This window comes from Tursiops truncatus, chromosome 13 (assembly GCF_011762595.2).
Source record: "Tursiops truncatus isolate mTurTru1 chromosome 13, mTurTru1.mat.Y, whole genome shotgun sequence".
NCBI classification, from domain to species: domain Eukaryota; kingdom Metazoa; phylum Chordata; class Mammalia; order Artiodactyla; family Delphinidae; genus Tursiops; species Tursiops truncatus.
Window position 1 is genome coordinate 77,104,624 of NC_047046.1, and position 26,142 is coordinate 77,130,765.

General features: G+C 35.0%; 2 pseudogenes; one reads left to right on the forward strand and one right to left on the reverse strand.

Moving 5' to 3' along the window:
* The window catches only part of LOC101334140 (tyrosine--tRNA ligase, mitochondrial pseudogene), a 307,010-nt pseudogene that overhangs the window by 120,508 nt on the left and 160,360 nt on the right, over positions 1-26,142 (forward strand).
* The window catches only part of LOC101333849 (serine/threonine-protein phosphatase 2A 56 kDa regulatory subunit gamma isoform-like), a 146,636-nt pseudogene that overhangs the window by 34,344 nt on the left and 86,150 nt on the right, over positions 1-26,142 (reverse strand).

Genomic DNA, 26,142 nt, shown 5'->3' on the forward strand with positions numbered 1-26,142 from the left:
ACCGCAAAAAAAAAAAAAAAAAAAAAAGAATAGGAGCAAATTTTCACAGCTGTCCTTCACTTCGTTTTTTTTTTTTTTTTTTTCCTTGAGGACCCTTTAAATCAATGATTGCCCCCTGGTCCTCTGGATGCTCACGGAATAGGCACCGGATAAATGATTTCTGAATGAATCAGTCCTTTTGATGTATTTAAAGAACCTTTTATTATTGGGATTTGTATTGCCTTGAAAGGTGCTCCTAAAATTTTCTTTTGACTCACTTAAGTTTGAATTGCCCCTGACCTGCCACATTGTGTGCTTTTAGGTTCTCTTCAGGAAAGATACCCATGATGGTTTAAAAAAAATACGTACTGGGGTGGGATAGGGAGGGTGTGAGGGAGGGAGATGCAAGAGAGAAGACGTATGGGAACATATGTATATGTATAACTGATTCACTTTGTTATAAAGCAGAAACTAACACGCCATTGTAAAGCAATTATACCCCAATAAAGATGTTAAAAAAAAAATACATACTGCACTCACCCGTCTCCGCCTTCAGCTGTCATAATGGATTCTTTGAACTTTACTAGTTATCTGCCCCTACATGGATTCCATTTTACTATCTCATCTTTGACGAGAAATGATACAAAAAAGGAATCATTCTCTTAAGTTAGTACTTATCAGTACAGATCAAAATAGGATAAATTAGGTCATTGACTAGAGAAAGTAGAAGAGCCTCTTGGATGCAATAAGACTTTAAGTCCTTTTGAAGTGCTCCCTGCATTTTCCCAGAGTTTTTCAATACTTTTTATCATCTAGGTGAATGCTATTTTGCATGCTTGATGTGCACGTTTATCTGCATACACGTGCTCCTTAGATTAATGAAGTTTCAGTCCTTTTGCTTCCTAACTCCAAGCGTTTCTGTGTGTTCTTGAACCATTCACTCACTTTCCTGATTCCCTTGCTATCTTAAACATTCAATTATTTTCTCTGGTCTCATGTTTTTAAAAAAAATTCTTTTTTCAGTCTTCTCATTCAGCCATTTAAAAGTGCTCAGATCTCACAGATTGTGAGAAAGACACATTGTCCTATCTGTGTTTTCCGCCTCAAATGGAAAAAAAAAAATCTCTACAGCAGTTTATATGCACTCTCTTGTACTCTTTAGCAACTACTGAGTCTTTCATTCTCTAGCATTTATATCACCATTATTCTACTGAAGCTACTCTTTAAAAAGTTCCATTTACTTATTAGCAACCAAATTCCTTAGTGTTCCTGTTCATTGATGTCCCTGGACAGTTGGACACTGTGGAACCCCAGCTTCCTAGAAACCCTTCTCCACTTACTTCCATAACATTCTAACCTGGGACTATTCTGACTTCCTCAACTGCCCTGTTTATCACCTCTGGTTCCACCCTTTCAACCAACTTTTTAATGGGTTCTGACTTTGACATTCTTATTACTCCTTGCCTGTACTCTTTTCCATGTCTTTACAACTATGCACTTTGGCTTTACTAACCACCCATACGTAATGACTCTAAAATCTACCTCCTTCCTTGCTTTTGCCCCTGAGCAGCAGTCTTTCCTTACTGAGCTTACTGCCATATAGTTTTACCAGGATCTTCCAAAAATATTTCAAACGCATTTCCAAAATTAAACTCATTCTCTTCATTCCTCAAACTGATCCTCTCCCATGTATTTATCAGTGTCAGTGATACCAACATACTTCTTTTTATAGTTTCAGTCCTTCTCTTCAGCTTGCTTTAAACAATTCTATATTTAAGATCTGTCAACTTTACCCATTTTTTGATGCCCTTTATGTTTCCACTTCCACTAACCCTTTCCAACACTCACCTCTTATAGACTCTGGTAGTCACCCATTATTGGTAGGTTCATCTGTTTGTAAGCACGTGGTAAACTTAGGAGAATTTAGCTCTAACCCTAGTTAAGAGCACTTGCTGCCCTTATTCGGATGGTGGCTGGTATTTGCCATCAGAGTTTCAAGGTCTTTATTGAGATGCACAGCATAGGAATTTATGTTATTGCTTTTCGTTGAAAATAAAAGAAACATACAAAAAGCACAGAATGTCTAAGTGTGATGACTCTAAACATGTTGTTCGACTTCAGTCCTATCTCTAACTTGCTTCAGCCTCTGTGCTCATCTTTGCGCCCTGTACACACGCTTCTTAATTTACCACCAATTCTGCGTCAGTGCAACCAGAGAAAACTTGACATGGACTCCAGCCACACCCCCAAGTTACTGTGTTGGCTCCGGCCAGGCTGTGTGTGGAATAGCTTTGCACAGACAGGGTCTGAGGGATGAGGACATGGCCTTGTGTGGAGAGAGGCCAAAGTCAGAGACAGAAGAACAGTTTAGGGTCTCAGATTCAAGGAGAAAGTGCGAATCCACAGACACTGGAAGAAGTCAGAACTTGAAGGGATTTGAACGAGCTTGAAAAATAAGTGGGTGTCTGCATAAATGGAAAATATTGAGGAGTCAGGAGAAGCAAAAATGCAAAAATGCTCATCTAGATATGGGACTAGGAGATAAGTTGGCTGAGAGGTGATCAGGGGAAGAAAGATAAAAGTTGGCCCTGGGTTTTTCTACCCTTTGTGTTTTTAATTGATGTACTAGATTAATATTATGTTTCCTGGGACCTAAATTGGAGTTATTATCAGTGAACTAGTGAACCCAGTTTAAGCTATCCAGTCTTGAAAACTTTGTCCTTAGATACTAAAGTTGAATTAATATCCTTAGACTCATTCTTATTCCAATATAATTATTTGGTTTTGAGAACCCCCTTCATTAAATTGTTTCTGAAAGGCCTATTTTCTATGTCCAGGAGTCTGACCAATAGCTTTAAAACTTCAAATACCACTTCCCTGTAGTGTAAGAAGCTTTAGCATGAAACTCCATGGCTCTGTGAACTCTAAAATTACATGCATTTCTGAATGACTGTGCAAATGTGCATGTTCCTGGGTATCTGCTTAAATATTTTAGCAGACCCTTAAAGACACAGGAGATCTGAAAAAGCTGTTGTCCCAGAGGTTTATCAATGTGAGCAGGATGCTGGAAATCTCTTAAAATATAAATCGGATCATGCCCTGCTCCTCTGTTTTATAACAGTTTGGGTTTCCCTTGGCGCTTGAATGAAGACCAGATCTAAGGAATGTGACCTATAATACTTGAGGGGTATGTCAATTTTGAAATCTCTAGACTAGGTTTGCATTGCTTTTTTTCCTGGACATGTGGCTCGAGAATATATTACTTCATTTCAATTCCTTTAGCAAACTCTGCTCCCTCTCATCTCAAGGTCTTGCATATTTTTGGGGGGAAGGAACTGTCCCCATCATAATTTCCCAACCTGCTTCTACCAGCCCTTTCCCCCAATTACTTTCTATCTCACTTCTCATCTCAGCTTAAACACTGTTTTCTTGTTAAGTCTTTCCTGACCGTTCTGACAATATTGGGTTTTACTTATTCATATGTTCATAATTGCCCTCTACTTTTATGTCATGATGTTTATCACAGCTTATAATTATAAATTTGAGTCAAAATTTTATTAATATTTATCTTTTGTGTGTGTAAGCTCAGAGTGCAGGGAAATGATGGTTAATTTTCATTGTATTATTTGTAGCACCCAGGATGGAGTTTGGTACTCAGTACATGTGCAGTACAGATTTGTTGAATGAATACATGCTTTGATTTACTATCTTGGAGCTCGTCACTTGAGTGCGTAGTTACATTCATACACCCCACAGCATCCTTCACAGAATTTTAGTACATAGTAAATCCTAATTAAATAATTGTTGACTGAATGACAAGATGCTTTCCTAACAGAGAAATGCTGCTTTCCTGCAGTTACCTTAATCATGTGTTCTTCTTTTTATTTCCCGTATGTAAAAATGCTAAATGGTGTAATTTCTAGGTCAATTGCTTAAAAAGGTATTTCCAAAGTGATGAACTCTAATGATCATGTTTAAGTCTTCATGAATTTCACACATTTTCCATACCTGCCTACAGCATTTGTATACATGAATACATGGAGAACTTATCATTTGATTTTTCATATTCCGTAGCTAATGTGAGTTGCTATGCAAATTAGACCATATAACTTTCTGCACATTTTAAAGAATTATATGCATGTGCCTCACTGTATGTTAACTGATACATGGAAGCAGTAAGTACTGACAGAGCACTTAATTGCTTAAACCATCATCCTGGCACAGTGAACCTTTCATAATTCTTGATAATATGTTTCTGATTATTTGTTGCCTGAGTGCCATATCGTAAGAACGTATGTGAACGTAAGGGTCTATGTGTAGTTAGGTCATATGCCATTTTATATAAGTGAGCTATAAACCAATTCGATTACACTGGAGTTAAATTTTAAAAAGGTGATTCATAAATAGAAATGACTGTTTTCACAGTTATGCTTCTCTAACATTGTGAAGGCATAACATTGTTATACTTCTCTATTACTGTTTACAGTAATAGATGCCTTTACTGATAAGGCTAAACTTGTCCAGAATATTCACAACATTGTAATATTTGAACAATATTTTTTGTCTCATAGAAATGACTTTGAGAGGTGTTGTTAGCTAGACAGTGCAATGCATACTGATAAATTAGAGAAAGTATAAGAAATGAAAGCCCACAGGAGACGTTTTATCTGTTTTAAAAATCATTTTGTAGTTTGACAATGCCTAGTAGCTAAACTCAGTGTCCCAGGATCTATTGAACTGATGGAAAGTGGAGCTTAGCAGTTGCACTATCATAATAAGACAGTTGTCAGCATGCTAGAATCTCATTTTGACTGTGGTTTGATGAAAGTTGCCCTCAAAGGTGTGTAGTAGCTCTATTGAAGACACCCACATATGCAATACCACGTAATTGAGCTAAGAATCAAGTAGTATAAAGTAAAGTTCCTGGACTTTCAAAAGTAAATACACTCTCATTGATTACCTCTCACCCAGTGTCCCTGTGGCAATGGAGCTGAAGCACTTGTGCTTCAATTAGGACTTAGTGGCAATTCACAGCAAAGATGAGAGATTGAACATGAATATTGAAAACTAGAAGCTAATTATGCTTTTTCAGAATAAAATGGTATCTAAATGTATGGAGAGTCTATTATGAGTCATAAATTGTGCTGTAGATTTTACATGGACTATTTGAACTCTTCACAGCAAACCTATGGAATAGGCACTATTATTATCATTTCTGTATTACTATCGAAATTAATAAAAGGAGGCTAAACTGGCCTTCTGCCACAGAGTTTACATGACAGAACTTTGGAGCCCAGTCTCAGAATTAAAAGGCCAGACTTCTAATCACCACACAGGCAAATGAGATAAAACCCAAATGGCTGTTTATGAAGATGGCTGCCGCAGGCTATTTGGGAAAGATATTTTTGGAACCACATTGTCTAAACTACACAAGGTTTTTAGTTTGTTTGTTTGTTTTCAATAAGTAGTGGACCCAGAGCTATTGAAGTTGAGATTTGGAGAATTAAGATAGTATAGGGGCTGGTAGATATTCTTAGCATTCTTATCCTTCTTTCATTCCCATTCTCTCTCTTACCATTCTATACATACAAAAATGAATGAACCAAACCTATAAATCCCATAAAAGCTATCCTTAATCTGTCCCTTTTTTAGTGTGTTTATAAAAAAAGGCCAATAGCTTTCAAGCAAATATGATATGGACTGAAGCAGAGAGCTCTGCACAATTCTTAGGATGTGGCTTGGCAAAATCTGTTCATTTTTTTCTCAGGAGCAGGAAATACATGCAATGAAGCAGATTCATCCAGTGCATAAGCAATGCATAGAGTACATGTTTTTCTGGGAAATTGACTGATATTGCTGTATCATCAATATACTTTTATATAATATTGTCAGCTATTTTTATCCTATTGTCCAGAATCATAAGTAGAAAAAGTGCCTGCATTTTTGATGCTATAACTTAAAAGTACTCCAAGCGTAACTTTTAAGTTTTATTAAAAATGAAGATAGTACTAAAATTTTCCTTACCTATTTTAAAATTTTCACATTTAGAAGAATCTATTATATTTTAAATTTTACTTACTGCAGCCTAAAAGCTGCAACTCTTTAGTGCCATAAGCAAGAATTGTTACAATACATGCTTCAGGTTTTTAGGTTTTTCCACCAGGGCTTGGGGTATATAAACACTAAGAAGTATGTGAAATAATGAATTATATCTTACATCGAGTGTATTTGTGCCACCATCCTATACTCATAAAGGATATTGCAGTGTTTCCTCTTGCTCTTGGACTTAGCCTAGTGAAATTACATTCTGGACAGATACTGCATACTTACTGACAATAGTGGGGGATATGAAGCCTGTTGCTTCATATACCCCATGAAGATTCAATCAAAGCCAAAAGGAAACAAAAATAGCTTGAATAAACAAATGGCAATTTACTCCAAAATGTATTATACATTTGCACATGAAATTTCCCCCAAGTCTCCATTAAGTAAAAATATTGGAGAAAGTAATACAGTTCATGGGGTTAATTCAAAAGCGGGTGGGTAATTGAATGAAAGATAGTCAAACAACTGATTTGAAGAGGCCATTATAAACCACTTAATGCAAATTTGAAGAGAAACAAATAATAGGGAAATTTTCCATTTAAAATGAATAATCTTAAAAGTATACAATTATATGTTAATTTCAAATATATATATATTGTATTTATAATTCACAAAAATCTTAGATGTTTCTGTGTGTGTATCTTACAGTGAACTTCTGGGAATCTTAAAAATTCAAATCTGGATGATGAAAATTAGATCAAATCAATATTTAGCAATATTCAACCAATTTGTAATAAGCTTAGTAATTTGTAAGTATAGTAAACATATGTATCCCAAGTAAAGACAGGTGAAAAGCACTACTCTTAATATAAATTACATTATATTTGGAATTGTGACTCCATTTCTAGTTCGTTCTTACCTAATATCATGCTAATAAGCTTCTGTGGTGTAGATACTGGTTTTAAGTTTCCTCCTAGGATTTGAACTGTCAGTAAAACTTTAACAGAAACAACTCTAAACTACTTAAACTACTCAAGGCTAATTATTAAAAGGTGTAATGTGCAGCATGTGACTATAGTTAATAATACTCTTCTGTATATTTGAAAGTTGTTTAAAAGTTCTCATCATAAGAAAAAACATCTGTATGTATAGTGACAGATGTTACCTACACTTATTGTGATCATTTCACAATGTATACAAATATTATGTTGAACAACTGAAATTAATATAATTTATATTCAATTATATCTTAATAAAAAATGTATAAAGGAGAGCAATCAATACTTGGAAGTTTGTTTTCAACATCTTAGATATTCCACCTCTTTAACACAAATAGGACATTATGTAAAAAAGCTTTACCTTAATAATATAGTTCCTAGTTTGCCAATATGAATGTTAGCTAGATTTGTCTGAGTCATATTAATTCTCAAAAGAATATAATTCTCAGAAAACTAATTCCACTGAGGAAAGTAAGTTTAATTTTTCAAACGTGGAGAGAAAACTAAGACCAGAAAAGAAATATCCAGTTTATTATTTCTAAAATGATTGTAGATTAGCCTCATTGATTCCATAAATTTCTGTTGAATGCCCAATAAATACAAATACACACACACATTGATTTATTTAAAGTAATATGCAATGTCTATTTCAGTTGTTTTAAAAAATGATTGAGCAGTGAGCAGTCGAAGTCAGATATGAGAAAAGATAATGCTGGTTCTTTAAGTATTTCATGGTTACTGAAAGAAAAAAAAGAGTTTTTCTGGTTCTGAAGGGTAAAAATAAGTATCTGGAATAAGATATACTACAAACAAATCCTCTAATTCCTGTTTCATTGATATATTGGGGCAAAGGTTTCCAAATGACAAACTTGTAATAATACTTCTGTTTTACCACACTGATGAAAAAATATCAGTAACATTAACAATGATTTAAATAGAATAACCATCTGAATAGTTTAAGAACACTGAGTGAAATCTTAGATTTCAAAACAGGTTCCTTTCACAAGCAAAAATTTGCACGCTCACATTCAAATGCACATTTCGAAACTATCTCCTAAATTATTTCTCATTCTCTTTGAGTTCTTCTTTAAAAGTAGAATCAAATTTAGCAATATGTGTTAAATTCTGTAAATAGGATTAGCTAAATTCACCCTAGTTTGTCTGAATTGTTTTGAAACACAAAACACCATTTTGAATAGCCACAACCTCTTTTCATCACGTTCCATGTTCAGCTTCCTATTTTTGCTCTTTGCTGTGGCCTTGAGCACAGTGTTCTTTTTTGCTTCACTTTTCTTCACTTATATGATGAAGACAATCATGTAGTATTTGAGAATGTAGATCTACCCCTGTGACTGTGTTGTCTCTGTAACTGTTCTATATCTTCTTATTACTGTGTCAGTTTTCTTAGATTGTAAAGTTTTGAATTTTACAATTGGAAGATTTTTGTTTTATTATGAAAAAATTTTCTCTGATACCATTTACCCTAACCTGAGTTACCTATCTGTGTATTATATAATCTGTTTATTGGGTCTATATCCCTCTATTTAAAAAGTGTCAGGGGGCAGAAAGTGTAGACGCCAATTTTAATTGTTAGCTAAAAACACTTTTTCAAACATCCTCTTTGCCAAATATATGACTTGAATACCTCTTTTCCTCTGTGCTTCTGTTCATTTTGGTAGCAGCTGAATGGGAGGTAAATGATCTGCATAAGTCACAAACTACATAATAGGATCATGCATATCTTATTTTTTATTTTAGCCAAGTTCTAAGTAATTGCCACCCACAGCCGGTGTTTAATAAAAGTTACTAAGATGGAACCACTGAGGGCCAGGCAAAATTTAACTCCACCTGATAAGTATGTCTTCAAGATTAATAACATCTCAAAGCAAAAGGGATCCCCAATCTTTATAATCATTTTCAAATTAAAATTTTACATAATTAGATTTCAAAAGAATTATCAGGCATTGCCTATAAAACAGAACTTGCTAATCATTCCTGTACATTTTGTGCTGACTTGCCCACTATTAGCCCGAGCTATATTTACATTTTAAAGAATTAAGGAAAAAGTAGACATTATGTTTGTAGTTTCTTTTTTCATGTAATTATGTTCAAACTAGGAATACATTTTTCTCAATTTTTTGATACTCTCCCCTGCCCCATTGCATGACCTAGACACGAAAAGCTCTATAATCTCCTTCACTAATTTAGAGAAAACCATAATTCAGTTGTTACAAGTATAATTCATGCCAGAGCACTGAGAATCACTAAGCAACTAATTCAAGAATTTAATGATTTAGGGACTTCCCTGGCAGTCCAGTGGTTGAGACTTCGCCTTCCAGTGCAGGAGTGCGGGTTCGATCCCTGGTTGGAGAGATAAGATCCCACATGCCTCATGGCCAAAAAAACAAAACATAAAGTGGAAGCAACGTTGTAACAAATTCAATAAAGATTTTTTTTAATGGTTTACATAAAAAAAAACTTAAAAAAAAGAATTAATGATTTATCTTTTCCTAAAATTTTAAACTTTAGAGGAACAAGATGAATTTTCTGGTCTACTATGGCTTTCTGTGTTTTTCATTTGCATCCATATTATGATGTAATTTGGGTTCTAGATATTGAGGAACATGCTTTGGAAACTGTGTTGAGGTGAAAGTATCAACAATAGTTTAAAATATATGTAAGTGAAATTACTCCACTTTTTTAGTCACTAGAGAGTGAAACAATGTTTCATAAAATGATTTCTTTGCATTTGAGAGAAAGAAAATTTAAGGAGGTAGGATTATGCGTTGATAACTGATATTAGTATATGCTAACAATGTTGAATCCATAATTTGATATTGATAATTCTACATATTTCTTCCTGAACTACACCATTAGCATGGTGTGTGTAAATGCTTACTCTAAGTATAATGACTATAGTTTACCATTAAAAAGTAGTGTTCTTTGTGGAGAACAAATGCGCTAGTCGGTTTCCAGAAGCTATAAATTCTATAAGAAATGTTTAATCTAATCCTTGATCATAATGATTTTATTCTCTAAATGAGGAAATGAGACATATATGAAACAGTCGATAAACAGTTGGATATGCTAAATGCTACAAAGCAATTAAGTAAGAACAGAGTGATATGAGATCAGGTTGTTATTGCACAGGTTTGTATATGTGTCAAAGGAACAAGGCATGTGCCTTTTAAGTCTGACAGCTGGCTATCTCTCTTGGACTCACAGGGTGTAATTACCTTAAAAACCAGAGGCTGCAAGAGAAATAAAGCATCTTCAGTAAGCATAAGTTTGGGAAACAATGGCTTAAATAATGTTATGTGTCTTTAGCAAGACTTTTCTTTTTCAAAATAGGCTAATGTACATTGGGATATTTGAAAGTAGACATTGTCTATAGTAGTAGGCATAGTACTTTTTAAACCTTTGTTTTCACCTGATATTCCACAGAATTCATTTTAAAAATGCTCTTAGTGAATTTCCCATGGTTCGTGTTGGCACTCAATCTTGATGCTTAGGAACTGAATTTCATCATTAAGCAGAAATTGGAACCATCTTTTAGTAATAGATTTGCATTAACCAATCTCCTAAAACTGAGCTATGAAATCAGAATGTCAGCAATTTAATTAAGAATGAGAAGTATAACTGCCAGAGAAACCAAATACAATCTTCTGAGTAGTGTTTTCTCCCCCATAGGAACACAGCATGGGAAAATAAGTTATAATTAGGAGACCGGTTGGTGAACATGAAAACAAAACACAACAAGGTAAGAAGATGTACGTTTCAAATGTGTAACGTCCTTGCACTAAAGTAACCTAATGTTGTCATCACCCTTAAAAGGATATGCCCGTCATTAACACCATACAAGTTACGTCCTTGGTCCATGGGGTACTTCCCTGCGGACACTGTTCTAATTGCATTGCCAAACTTTTATCAGTCACTAACCTTTCTCCTTTGTGGATAGCAACTTTCCTCCCTTTCAATGGAGCATTCTGTGATTAGCTACTTTAGTTAATCTATTTGATTAGATAACTTTCTAGTCTTGTTGATTTGTGAACTTATTCATTTACTTTGTCCCTTTAAGGTGATTCTGTCTATATATGCTCTGATAAGTGAAGATATAGTAAGTAAGTTTTAGAATACATTGAGTTCGTGGTACTGGAAAGTCTGATTCTGATTTTCCAGGAAGAAAATGGAGAGATGAGACTCAAGAGCCAGACAGAATTTAGAAACATATATTTCGGAGTCTTTTGTGTAGATGTGGATGGGATTGTCTGTTTGTTTAGGATAAACAAAAAAATGCACAAAGAATAGAATATTGGAAAATACTTACATTTAGTAAGTGGGGTATCCAAAAATAGATAGAATATGGGGAGCCATAATCATGTAGCACAGTACTAGTTAGGATGTATATCTACATCTGTATTTACACATTTATGTCTGTGTATCTATGTCCCTATCTATCTATCTATTTATCATCTATAATATCTATCTATTCCCCCCTCCCTGCCCCCCTCCCCCACCCCCGCTCCTTTCTCACCAACTTCTTTTAGGTCTGGGATAATACAGAATGTCACCTTAGAGCATCAGATTGGACTAAGGAGAACATAACTAGTTGAGTGGGATGAGGAGACACTTTTTTCTGCTTAGTGATTGGAAGTAGGACTAAATCCAGAAAACCCAAGTAAGCTCTCAGGGTTTGGCTCCTTTTAGTTTAGCAAATCCAAATTCAGCAATCAGTCATGACACTGGATCTTTGCTGGTCTAACAAAGCTTTCCCTTCCTCATACCAACATCCCTTGGGGCAAATAGGTGAAGGAAGGAGAGGCTGAAATCTGCACAGAAGCCAAGGAGCCTCCAGAAGGATATAGGACTGAGGTTGCCCCTTTCCTTTTGTGATTCAATAATTTAGAGCTTGGTATGTTTCTGACAGAGGACAGCTAGAAAAAAAAAGGGATCTTGTGTTTTCCAAGGAAGCCCACCATAAGGGGATCCAGATTTAAATTTGATCTAAGGACCTAGAGTTTGATGGGCTTCCCCCAGACTCAGCTTTGTTTGTACTTTGGGAACGATGGATGAGCAGTGTGGGTGTTCTAAGGAGGCTCAAACTGGCAGTAAAAGGATTAGGATAGAACGAGCACCGAGCCTGCAGCATGATGGCTGACGTTTGAAAGCAAGACTATACCCAAACTCCTAGGGTGCAGGAGAAATCTTTGGGGAGGACAGCAGGACTTCGGAGAGAGACTCTCAATTACACACAAATGAGAATTAAGCAATGACTTGGAGAAATGAGAGAATTTTTTCTATATCTGTTCTGTAAGTTGTGGAAGAGATTCATATATGTTATAGCAGTGCTATGCTGTGAAAGCAAGAGAGGAGAGCACTTAAGGAAGGCATGCTCACCAGACAGTTTTTGTAGAACAGTCAAGAAAATGAGACCTGAAGGAAATATCAGTCATTTGAGCATTTAGAAGTCAGTAGTATTTTAAGAGACATATTAGAACAACAGAGTATGTACCTAGATGGTTAGAGATTAAGCAATTAGGATTCTGGGAAAAGAAGGAATTTTATCAAGCAGAGACCACTCATGGGGAGGTTTTTTGGGCTTAATGGGATAATATTTTAAAATCATTATTGCCTTTAAAAAGACAGAGTAGGCAATGAGAAATAATATGAATTTTTCTAATAAATTCTATTAATTATTGAGCTTCTAGTATGCACTTAGCACTGTGCTATTTGCTAAATAGAAATGTTAAAAGAACAAACATGCATGAAAATGGCTGATGAAACCAGCTACTAAAAAGGCAAGATGGAATGAAATCAAGTTGACATTCTAAGAATTTCTAGATAGAAATGAAAGTCCAGTTGAATTTGGAAAGAAGCATTTTTAATTGGAAGCTTTGCAGTACGTGGAAATAACGTGGGCTTCAAAATCAGGTTTATGTGAATACTGTTCTGGTAGGTTTTTATAATATACTGGGAATTTCACAGGGAACAGTTGGACTCCTAGGACCAAGATAAGAGGAGCGTAATGTAAATTCCATCTAACTGATGGCAGAATATCCTGATTTTTACTTTTCTAGTAGCTATGAGAATGATGGAGCAAAATGTCTCTATATTTTAAAAGGTAAGTACATACATACATACATAAGAAATAAATCAAAACGTAAGAAAATACTAAATTTATATTCAAGAACTTCTAAGTAAAATTTTGAATTTTGCATGCTAGGTTTGCTCAAAGTGTAGAAAACCTTTCCATCATCTCATTACTGAATTACTAGACTTTATAACTTAGTAATTTTAATCATTACAAGATTGAAAAGTACTCTAAGTAAGCATTTCACACAACCCCCTATTATAGAACAAAAAGTGAAGTCTTAAAACAGTGAGTGGCTTCCTCTAGTTCATTCATTTTCAAAGAGTTTTTGGCAAATTCAGAATTGGAATCCAATACCCTGACTTCCAGTGCAGTGTGTTTTACTGAAGCGAGCTTCAGGTGTTTTAATGGGTGTAATTGTTTTTCTTTAGCGCATAATATTAAATTATTATTTTCTATAATTTTTTGGGAGCAACATACATTACACATGAAGGAAAATCATTATGGTCTATTTTTGTGAATTTACTGGTTTATTTGTGCTGATTTTGATATTCCCATATCTGAAACAAAATTTTTTCAGAATGCATAATGACATGCAAAGCATGGTGATTTTTTTTTTCGACTGGTTTTCATACATGATTAGAGAATCTTTTCAAACTTCTGGAACTACATTTGAATCCTGTCAGAAATAAATGAACAACCTCAATGAATACTTTAGTCTCCTTTGAGCTCTTTGAATTAGATTATCCCTCTCTGCAACTTTCAGTTCAGATGGAAAAAACCAAGGAGATGCAGCTAGATTGTTAATAGTAGAAGTGGTCTGATTCAGGTACAGCTGTACAAACATTCCTCTCATTATAGTTTTCAAATGGACTTTGCAAGATATATGGTAATTTTTTTAGCTATATATGTGGGCAAGTTTGCAATTAATACCAATAAAGGGAATAGTCCATTTAAAGTCAGTCTTTCAGAATGCACAATTCTATATTTATGACCTTGATTTCATAATGTAACGTAGAGTGGAGTTATTCTGCAGTAGTTTTATTTATATGTTTCTTTTTGGTATAAATATAAGAAAGAAATTTTTCACTTGAAATGTTGACTGTGGTATATACAGAATATCAAATCATTTTGGTGAATATCTCACTAGAGAATTAAAACAATACTACCCATTTGTTTATTAATCTGAAACATGATTATTGAATCACTTTACAGATTCTGACTATATCAGGAACTTCTGACTGTTTCAACATACAAACTGGTATTGATCACTAAAAAGTTGTCCAAAGCTGTATTTAAACTACGAAAATTGGGGAATTGTGAAACCCAGTTTTTGAGTTCACATAGTTATGTTTATCAGTTTTCATTTTGTACATGTATATTTTCTCCGTTGATTGTTTCTTTGTAGAGTTTACATCAAATAAGGCCATAAATTAAATATCACATTACGATAGCCTCTGAATAAGTGCACATCCATTTCTCTTTATATGTGCATCTCATTTGATTTTAAGGAGTGTGTGTGCATGTGTGTGTGTTTGTGTTTGTGTGTGTGTGTGTGTGTGTGTGTATGTGCATGAGAGAGGGAGAGAGAGAGAATCTTCATAGGTACCTACCCCAGCTTGTATAAAATAGACTATCCAAGATATAAAAATGATTCTGACACAACATTTACTGTAATTTACAGCTAATTTTACCTATTTAAAATGTTTTTATGATGGTATACTAAAAGTGGGGGGCTGTGGAATAGATTGACTTGGTGTTAAGGAACCAATCAGAACAAAATTTCCTTTGTTCAAACACTTACAGGAGCAATTAAAATCGAAGGAATCACTGAGCACCTACTATGTTCCAATCTCCTTACCAGATATTGTGCATATATTATATCATTTAATCTTTACAACTATATTTAGTTGGCTTTATTTCCACACTTTAAGGAGGAGGAACTGAGAATTAGGCAAATAGACCAACTAAGTTGCTTTGTGATGCCAAAATGAGTGATGAAACCTAGGATCCAAGGCCATGTTTGTTTGACTAATAGATCAACTGTCATTCCACTTTATTTAACTGATTGTATATTCTGACACTTAATGGTTCAGTGGGGAGAAGCTATTTCCTTTACTCTTCTTAAAAAATGTTTCTATGTTGTAATGATTGCTTCGTTTCTGTAAATGCCATAAAACTGCATAAAACCTGAAGCATTAAGATTAGGTATACAGTTTTGGTTTGGTGAGCAAAAGGATTAGATATATAAGTGAATTCCAAAATGAATGAATATGAATAGAAATAGAAAAACAAGGAGAGCAAGGTAATTGAGAATAGGAAAGAAGCAAGTATCAAGGCAAAGAGAAAAGTAAAAGCAACAATGTTTATTTACAGGTGGCTCTTGTAGAAGGGTCTGGAAGCGTGGGGCTGCATGCTACTCTCTTCATCCATACAGTTGCTTTTTCTGAGAGGGCTCTGCAAATCTGAGCGCTTTGTGTCAGGTTACATCAACTGTGCAAACCTCCTTGTTTGAACTGAATAAATGTAAAGAGATCTGACTTTTGAACACAGACAATAAAAGAAGGAAAATCCTATTAAATCCTGTACAGCAGTGCAAAACTCGAGGCTTTATTAAAGCTTCCTTACTCAAGGAACTATGCAGTACTTCCACTGGGAAACAAAATATCGGACGAAATCACAAGGAAGAAAAGCTGTCATTGTCAACAGAGACTTTAATTTCAAGTATATTAATAAGTGCACCATGAGCTCCCAAGAAAGAAAAGGTGCCAGGCAGTCACCTGAAGGCTGTTCTTCTTCTCATACTTGAGGCTCCTGAGCCACTTTTCAAGTGGTTTGGAAATTTGCCTTGTTGATGACAGTTATCGCTCACCTTCCTAAAATTGGTCTTTAAAATGACTTTGTGCTTTAATGCAGACAGAAAAGTCCTTCACTCTGGTGATCAGTTCCAAAACCTCAGAAACAGTGAAATCAATCACATGTAGTGCCTGATGGATGTGTCAGGTGATAAGCGTAGCTATAGCTGTTTCAAGGCCACTGACTCGGAATCTGCAATCTGACTCAATTTCTTTAAAGCCTATGGCTTTGGGGTAAACCAAGGGTCAGCAAAAGTGTCCTCTTGTGCACTGATCATTTGAAACACCAGAATATCAAGTTAAGAAGATCGAATATTGATTTAGAAAGCACTTTCAGGTTATTAATGATTTCGATAATTCTGATTAATGAAAAAATTAAATTTCATTTGATGACAGCATTTTAGCTGTGTTCATTACTTTTCTCAAATACTTTTATAATGATAAATTGGCAACTTCCATAAAATCAACAAATTCCTTGAAAAACATAGCCCAAATTGTCAAGTACTCTAGTAATCTTTTTAAATATATACTTTAAATTAAAAAAATATATATGTTTAAGGCATAAAAGATGATGATATGATATACATAGATAGTGAAGTGATCACTGTCAAGCTGACTAACAGATCATCTTCTGACATGGTTACCATTTCTTTTTGTGATGAATGCATCTGAAATCTACTCTCTTAGCATATTCCCAGTACTCAACACATTTTTATGAGTGTGTTGATAACTCACACACTTATCATGCCTGTCTATGAGATCTCCAGACTTATTCACCTTACATGACTTCAAGTTTGACCAGTATCACCCATCCCACCCTCCCTGCCCCCACCCCCTGCAACCCCAGCTCCTGATAACCACCATTCTACTCTCTGCATCTATGAGGTGGGTTTTTTTTTTTAAGATCACACATATAAATGAGATCATACAGTATTTATCTTTCTCTGTCTGGCTTATTTCACTTAGCAAAATGTCCTCTGTGTTCATCCATATTGTTGCAAATGGCAGGATTTTCTCATTTCTCAAGGCTGAATAATATTTTAGGATTGCACTCTCTCTCTCTATATATATGTATATATATAAAATCATATCTTCATTCATCTGCGGGAGGACACTTGGGTTGTTTCTATATCTTTATATCTTGGCTATTGTGAATAATGCTGCAGTGAACATGGGAGTACATATACTGCTTTGAGATAATTTCATGATTGTGGAAAGAGTTTATTACACAGCATTTCTTAGAAGAACATTGTATTTGATCTTGACAGATAGTTTACTACACTGAATTCTGTATTATTTCTATGAACAATGTCAGAAAAAAACTATTTACATTGTCCTAGGCTTGTGTTTAGAGCCAAATGTAGCCAAGACTAAAGAACAACAAAATTCAAAATGAAATGAACAAAAGAAAAAGAAACAACAAAAAATATATATGAAAGCAATGTTTAAGTTTGAAAAATCTGAATAACAGAAATATCAAAGCTATTTATTACTTGAATCATCTGTTAAATTTTTCATTGTTTTTATAGATACCTCTGATATTTTAAATCACATAATATACACAATTACTTATTTTTATTGCTTGATTTTTTCTGTCTTTAACTTAGCTTTTATCATTTTATTGAAAAATGTTTATTTTATGCCTGGTGTGCATCAGACACTCTGAAATATTACATTTTAGCTTCTGAGGCCAAATGACCAAATATTAGATTCTGTGCATATAAAATATTCCTGTAGAGAGATCAGTTAGAACTTAAAATTACAGACATATTTTGACAACAAAAGAATCTAGTCATTAAGCACTGACAACCCCTATTGTTATTCTAAATCCAGGTGAGTCAATAAGAAGTTTTACATCCTGCTTAGAGAAAGAGCAGTAACCTTTAAATCAGTGCTCCACATGAAGGAGTAATTAGGTGCTCACTTTTGGAGAGGTCGAACCATCACCGATTGTAGAAATGCCTGCCTCTGAAGCTGTATTCATTAACGTAGTAATGAGCTGTTGAAATAGCAATGCAGAGCAAATCTAAAATGCAGGGAGACTAATTGGCTTATGGATACTTTCAGCTACCCTGCTGTTAGAGACACAGACACTTCTTTATATGCAGTGGACATTCTGAATTCCATTATTGGTGAAACATGATGCTGTGTTCACAGGTCTCAGACTCATGAATTTCTGAAACCTTGAATTGTGGCTCTCTGGATGTTTTTCAGAAATTTAACCAAAATGCCCCATGAAACTTCCTTAGTGTTAGCCAGGGACGTCTTTTTGCTGAACAAAGCGGGATCTTGGGTCTCACATTTACAGAAGACTCTGCTCACAGAATGATCTCATCTATCTGTTTTGTCCTCAGCTGTGAAGTTGGTTAACAGAGCCTACCTCAGCTCTGTTACACTGCACAACCCCAGGTCATTACAACACTGACAAGCCATCTTGTAAATATAAGTCATCAACTAAGAATTAAAAAAAAAAAAACCGGTAACATTTCTGCATTATTCACGGATAAAAGAAGACTCCTTAAAGAACACACAACTCTGATGGTGGCTGAATGCCAAACCCTTTACATTATTATTATGACATGAATTGATAACTAGTGACAGCAGCTTTGTTCCTGCATTCTGTCTTGAAATATCTCATCTGGTCACATAGACATAGATTCCATTGGATGCTTAAATTTTAATAATAATTTATTTCCCTGCAGTTGGACATTTAGAAATAAGCTTGCTAGGAGCTAGATCTTTATATGAAAGGCCTGAAGTCTACTTCGCCTTCCTACGTCCTTCCCTTTCGAATCTAGAGCTCCTAGGTGCCAGTTACCGCTCCATCTAAAAATCAGGTAATTGCGCCCTATCATTTATCTCCTATTCTTTCCCCCACTCCAATTTCCTACTTTTGAATCACTTTCTTTCCCTTATTAGTATGTAGGTTGATTTCACATTTGCTAATCCATAGCTTATGATACACACTGCACTGTAGGCTGTAAATCAGTTACATAGATCTTGGTCATAGTGCTTGAGAAGCTCATAGCCTTGTTTCCTATGTGCAAGCATGACATAATCCCGTGGTTATTCTGCAAGAGATTCTAAATTTGCACAGAGGAGGTCATTTATGTACATTCTGGTGTAATGGATTAATGCTCTTCTGCGCTCCCAAGAAGGATGACTTCCTACACAAGTGTTCTCATCTCCAGCTTAACCCTGACAACATGGTCTTCCTGTGTTTTTCAGATGTGATTCATTTGGCCACCATGCAACTCCTAGATAGGTCATTATGGCCTATGTGTAATGGGAATATTGAATGCAACTAAAAATGATTAAATAACAACATTATGTTGCAGGCCACCATTAAACCTTGATGTAGCCTCATTACTAACATGTTTCCTGTCACTTTTGCTTTGTATTTTATAGCAATAGCCTGCCAGGGCTTATTTTGCTTATTAATTATGCCATTTGCTGATTTGATGAATGATGAAATAGACTGAAGATTAGAATAGAAAGAAAACTAAATAATTGGAGAACCAACCACAAAATTGTACCTTTTGAATTTCGCTAATTAGCACAACTCTTTGCAGTCATTTGTTTCCTACGGTTCAAAGTCAGGTTTGTCATAGTACTTTTAAGAAGTAGATCTTAGTTACAGATCTAGAAAGGAGGAAAAATTAGGAATAATTTCTATGTAGAATTCATATTCTTGACTTTTTTCATGTCGAATAAGTTAAATTCTTGTTTGTTGAGTTACTTGTTTTAGTGAAAACACTGGCATTTTGGTTAGATGTTTATCATTTCCTTTTTCAATTCTTTTATGTCTATATTTTATAATGTTTTTGTCTATTAAGTCTCTGATACTGAGACCCTGTGTTTAAAAATAATTTTCATAAATTGGGAGAGGGTGGTGGTGGTGGGATGAATTGGGAGATTGGGATTGACATAGGTACATGAATATGTATAAAGTAGATAACTAATAAGAACCTGCTGTATAAAAAAATAATTAAATTAAATTTAAATTTTTTTCATAAATCAGTGGGACTCTTCCTTTATGAAGTAACAATGTATATGCAAGGCACAAGTCAGAGGAAAAGAATCATATTAGCTGAGAAAGAGAAAGGGGAATTATACTTAGTATTTATTGTGCTACTTCAGCCCAAAGTATAAGTTCAAAGAGACCTAGATGATGGTATTCTCTTGCCTAAAACATCTAATTTAAATAATGCTGACCTTACCTATGACTTTCCTGTCTACCCACCCCCATAAAAGAAGAGCCTGGCAAACACTGGCATCAGGCTTGTTGCATACTATGTTTTCTCTGATTAAGAACCATTTTTCTTTGGAGTATAACTTTAGATAGGTCAGTAATAAAACAACAACAAGGGTATTTTTGATTTACTGTTGTGGCCTAGAGCCCACTAATTACAAAACACATTATTTCCTTCCCTAAATTATCAATAATAAGCTTAGATTCATTTGTAATTTGAGCTACAAAAAGAGTTATATACCGGCCCAAGAAAGTATTTTAAAGATAGGTTTACATAACAGTGGGGTAAAATTAACTTCCCTGCAAAAGAATAACAAGGTTCAATTGACATGGAATGCATTAAAAACTCTGCTTCCTGGCTTTCTCATGGTAGCAGTTTGCCAGAAATCCATGTTGAAAAATATTGTCATCTGCCTAGCTTCTGTTCCTAGAAAGGGTGTATGGCTATGATGTAAAGATTTTTATACTATAAGCTTTTAGCAAGAAAAAGGTGTAAGGTGATTAACATCTTCTCTTTACTTCTGGACTAGAATCTCAAAGCTTAGCTGCACTGCCCTGCATTTCTCTTGAGTTACCCCAAGTCTGTAACTCTATAAATCTATAAAGTCTGTAAATCCGTCATCACTGATGAACTGGATTACCAGCACACGGAGATGATCAATGCATTTATGATTTTAAGGTAGTAGAGATATGGTTTGTAGAGGTTCCATTTTGATTTTTGAAAGCACATTTTCAACAATTTCTGTAGCTCCTTTCAAAGACATATTGTGGCCTAATTGAAGTTGCATCTTTTACAGGAGAGTGCAGCAATTAGTTGGTTCCCAATAAATACCTGTTGAATGGCTAGATAAAGTCTTCCTCATAAACAGCTAAGTTGACAGAACCATTGATACCATTTACACAGGACACAAAGTTCAGCCTTCTCCTTGTTGTTTCATGAAGTATGTTCTTTTACATTAAGTGAGAACCACCATTCCATAACAGTGTTAATTGAATATGACATCATCTTGAAAATTATAATTAATATCTATTTGAGAAGATTCCAAACATCAAATAGAAAACAAAAGACATGTGACAGGCACTATTATATATAACTCTATTAACTATGATTATCAATTTGAATAAGTCAAGTGGAAGACAAATATTTGAATCATGAGACTAGAAAGAACACAGTCTTTTATTTAGGTACCTGTTTGAGCTCTTTCTTAGAAAGGCAGCTCTACTTTCTGATCTCTGACTACTTGATTGAGCTTACTCATGGAAATACAGCAGACTCTCCCTTAAGGGAAGTCAGGGGAATGCTGTTCTCTCATGTATAAATGAATATTGCACCTACATTTATCATGTATTAGTAGAAGCATCTCTCTCAGTAAAATATCAATTCATTTTCTTCCACCGCTTATACTGTGACTCCTGTATTTCATTTCTACTAAAATACACTTCTGTCAGTGATGCGATTAAGTTCATCTGTTTATAATTTTATCTGTTTATATTATTTCAATTAAAATAATCACTCATCTGTTTATAATTTTATCTGTTTAAATTATTTCAGTTAAAATAATCACTGTGTTGACAATTGAGATGTTGAATCAGAGATTGTGTCTGGGTTTTCTTGATATTCATATCAGCACCCTTAGTACAATTCCGGTTGCTTCCCTTAAAAGGAAAATATTAGTTATGCTTTATAGCTTTCATATTGGACTGTGATGTCTAATCCAGCATACCAAGTGGCACGCTCAGTTAAACCTCCTTAATCCTGCTTTTATCATATCACCCAAAGCAAGATTATTGAGTGGACTTAATAGGTTAGTGCAACATAAGGTCTCTCTTTGCTTTCTAGTTTCTGAATAGAGATGATTTGTACAGAATAATTATAAAACAGAATAGAGTCTGTCATATTAATGGAATACCTGTGTAACACACAAAACAGGAAGTAGTTTTAAACCTTTCCAAGGAGATTGGAAGCTTGGTAGAATTAGTGGTTCTACAAACCAAGAAGATAAATTCTTCTTTGTCTTGAAGAATCTTCTTTGTCTTACCCAATCTCTTCTATAGCTTGGGACCTCTGTGTTCTTTGCGAATGGCTTCTGGAGCTCAAGAAGGTGGGCTGTGATCAGAGGAATGGGGAATAAAGAATAAAAGTCCCAGCAGTACATCCTCTCATGAATATTTTCTTTCAGGTTCCACTCTAGGAGTATCAGGATATTTTTAAAAAATCATTATTCATGGCAGGATTTATTTTAATATAATAGCAAGAGTAGTATACATATATAAATAAATCCCACAGCTACTCTTATGACATTTATGAAAACTTCTTACAGAAATTGTCAGTAGTTAAAATATGTAGATCAATACTTAATATGTGCTGGGCAGTGCTCTAAGCCATTTACAAACATCAAACAGGGAGTATATGTGATAATTCATTAAGGATGGTCTATATTAGATAGCGTTTATAATATTATAACAATATTATAATGTAAATAATGGTGAAAATGATGATGGTGATGAAAATGGTGGTAATTATAAAAATACTTATCTTTTTTTAAATAAAAAAATGTTTGTTAAGTCCACTTGCCTTGTTTAAACCTAATTATTTAGATGTAATCTTAATGCAGTGAATCTCAGCCCTGTCTGCCTGTTAGAATCACACAGCAGTTTTCTTTTGCTTTGTGTTTTACTTTTAAAAAATTTTTTGTAAATAATTTTACATTTTACAGAAAAGTAGCAAAGATAGTGCAGGAAATTACCAGATTCCCTTCACTGAGATTTTTGTAATGTTAACATATTATATAATCATGGCAAACATCAAAATTAATAATTAAATTTAGCACAATACCATTAACTAAACTACAGACTTTATTTAGATTTTACCAATTGTCCCACTATTGTCTTTTTCTGTTTCAGGATCCAATCTAGGTATTTGATTTGTATTTCTCCTTAGTCTCCTCTAATCAGTGGCAATTTATCAGTATCTCTTCTTTCATAACCTTTATACTTTGAAGAGTATGGTCAGGTATTTTACAGAATGTTCCAAATCATTCTGGAATGGGTTTTCTGTTGTGTCATGATTCACTTAAAAGTATGAATTTTTGAGAAAAACACCACGGGTGAAGTGCCCTTCTCTTGGTATTTTAACAGCAGGTCATGGTACCAACTAGACTTCTTACTAGGGAGGTTAATCCTGATCACGTGGTTAGGGTGGTGTCCCACTGTAAAGTCACTGCTTTTCCCTTTCCATTCTCTGCTTGTGAGAAGGGAGTTCAGCCTACACTCAAAGCAGGGGGTGAGGGAAATTAAATTATTTCGTAAAACTGTGGATATATGTTAAAACTACCACTGTAATTAATATCTCTCATTTTCAGCATTTATTATGTTCCTAGAGTTGTACTGAAAACTTTACCTGTATTTTAGAATTTAAGTTAATTTTCACAACAGACATTATGTCTCCTTAAAATTTCTCTAGTTTGCTTAGAATGTTTTGATATTCCTAAAAGTTATGAACCTTATTTTTTCCAGCAGTTATTTCTGCACATCACATATTTTACCCATACCTGACTGCATGTCCTTACCTGTCCCCAGCTCCATGTCTAGCCAAAACTTAAAAAACCCAGTCTACTTAGATCCATTATAAATCTTGATGCAAATCATGGAAAGATTTCAAAGCCGTACCGTAAACAAAACAAAAACAAACAAATAAAAACCATCTTCACTTCCCTGGACTTTACAGTTCCCTCTGTCTCTGTCTCCTGTCTCACTTTATGGCAAACCTTTTCCTAATAACTGTTCATACTCCCCCTCTCTACTCCCTTACCATTCTGTCTTATACATACTTATACATACTTCACTTCAAGTTCTGTCTCCACTATGTCACAAATTGCCTCTTATTCTTTATTCTCTGTTTGCAAAGCCACAGACCAAGCTTCATCAATTTACCCAACGTCTAGGAGCATTTTATAGCTTATTAATTATTCTCTCCTTAACAATTTCTTTTTTCCTTTTCACTTGGTTTACACAGTCTTTACTTTCTTCATCTTTTTCCACCCATCACACTGCCCACTCTTTAAAACCCTTTGTAACTGGTCATTTTTCTTCTTCCAAGTTCTAAAAATTAGTAAACAATCTTTTTAAAAATAAATAAATTAATTTTATTTGGTTGGGTCTTCATCGCTGCTCATGGGCTTTCTGTAGTTGTGGCGAGCGGTGACTGCTCTGCGTTGCGGTGCACGGGCTTCTCATTGTGGTGGCTTCTCTTGTTGCGTACCACGGGCTGTAGGCATGCAGTCTTCAGTAGTTGTGCCTCATAGGCTCTAGAGCACAGGCTCAGTGGTTACAGTGCTCGGGCTTAGTTGCTCCCTAGCATATGGGATCTTTCTGGATCAGGGATCGAACCTGTGTGCCCTGCATTGGCAGGCGGATTCTTAACCACTGCGCCACCAGGGAAATCCCAGTAAACAACCTTGACTCCTCTAACAGGTTGTTACTTTCATTCAGGTCAACATCACAAATGTAACATATCTTGGACAAAAACTTTGAATTTCTTCTAATCTGCTCTTCATCTAGGGTCCTGATCTCAATGAACGGCATCATTGTTCACTTGCTTGCTCAGATTATAAGATTAACTGGCATACCTGACTCTTCTCTTCTCTAGTAACCAATATCCAATGCATCACAAATCCTGTTGGCTCAACCTTGAAAATATTTTCTGCATATGACTACCTGTCACTTCTACTGCCACCGCACGGGTTGAATCCACAAATATACCCTTACGAGGCAAATAATTTTTTCTTTGCAGTCTCCTAACTAAGCAGTCCCCAACTTTCTGGCACCAGGGACCGGTTTCGTGGAAGACATGATTCAGGCAGTAATGCAAGCGATGGGGAACAGCCGATGAAGCTTTGCTCACTCGCCCGCCACTCCCCTCCTGCTGTGTGGTCCAGTTCCTAACAGGCTGCGGACCAGAACCGGCCCATGGCCTGGGGGTTGGGGACCCCTATCCTAACTGATTTCCCTACTTCCAAACTTATTCCACAGTAGTCTCCTCCCCATAAGGTAGCCAGTGTGATTATGTAAAAATAGAAATAATATTTTTTCACTGCTGTTATCAAAGTTCTCCAAATTTCTCTTAAACAAAAAATAAAATTCAGATTCTTATCATGGTCTGAAAACCTTATGAGATCTGACCTCTGGCTGCTTTGCCAAGTACATTTCTACATTTCATTTCTCCCTTATCTAGTCATTGCCCTCACTGCTCTTATTTGAATATGAGTTCTTGCTCCAGCCCAGGACTTGGCACCTCCTTGATCCACCTGTAGATAACACTCTTTCGTAGATATTATCATGGCTTCCTCTTATACTCCTTTTATTCTATTTTGTTCAAGAATTATAACTTCAGAAGGGGCTTTCTTCACCACTCTATCTAAAAGAGCACACGTCTAACTCTATATTCCCTTAGTCTACTGAATTTTTCTTCATTGCCCTACTATTATCTCACATTAAGTTATTCAGTTTTTGTTGCTGTTGTTTTTTATCCTCATAAGAATGTAAACTCCATCACAGGAGTGATTGTGTCTGTTTTATTCTCTGCTGTATGCTCAGAGTCTGGGAGAGGGTCTGGCACACAGTGAGTACTCAATGACTATTTTCTGCATGATTTTTTTTAAATAAAAATTTTAAATGATGTAAATAATAAAATAAAATAAAAATTATCATAAAATAATAAATAAAAGAAGCAAACAAAATTAACTTTGTTGTTAGACCTATAATTACCTTCTACCCCTACTTTACTTCTCAGGTTTTCCCTTTTTCACTTCTATCATATCTGATTTAGTTCCCATCTTCAGTCTTCTTGCTATACTGCCAGCATCTGTGGTGCTCCAGCTAGAAAGATTTGCCTTACTCACAAGGTTCTTTTGGAGACAAAAT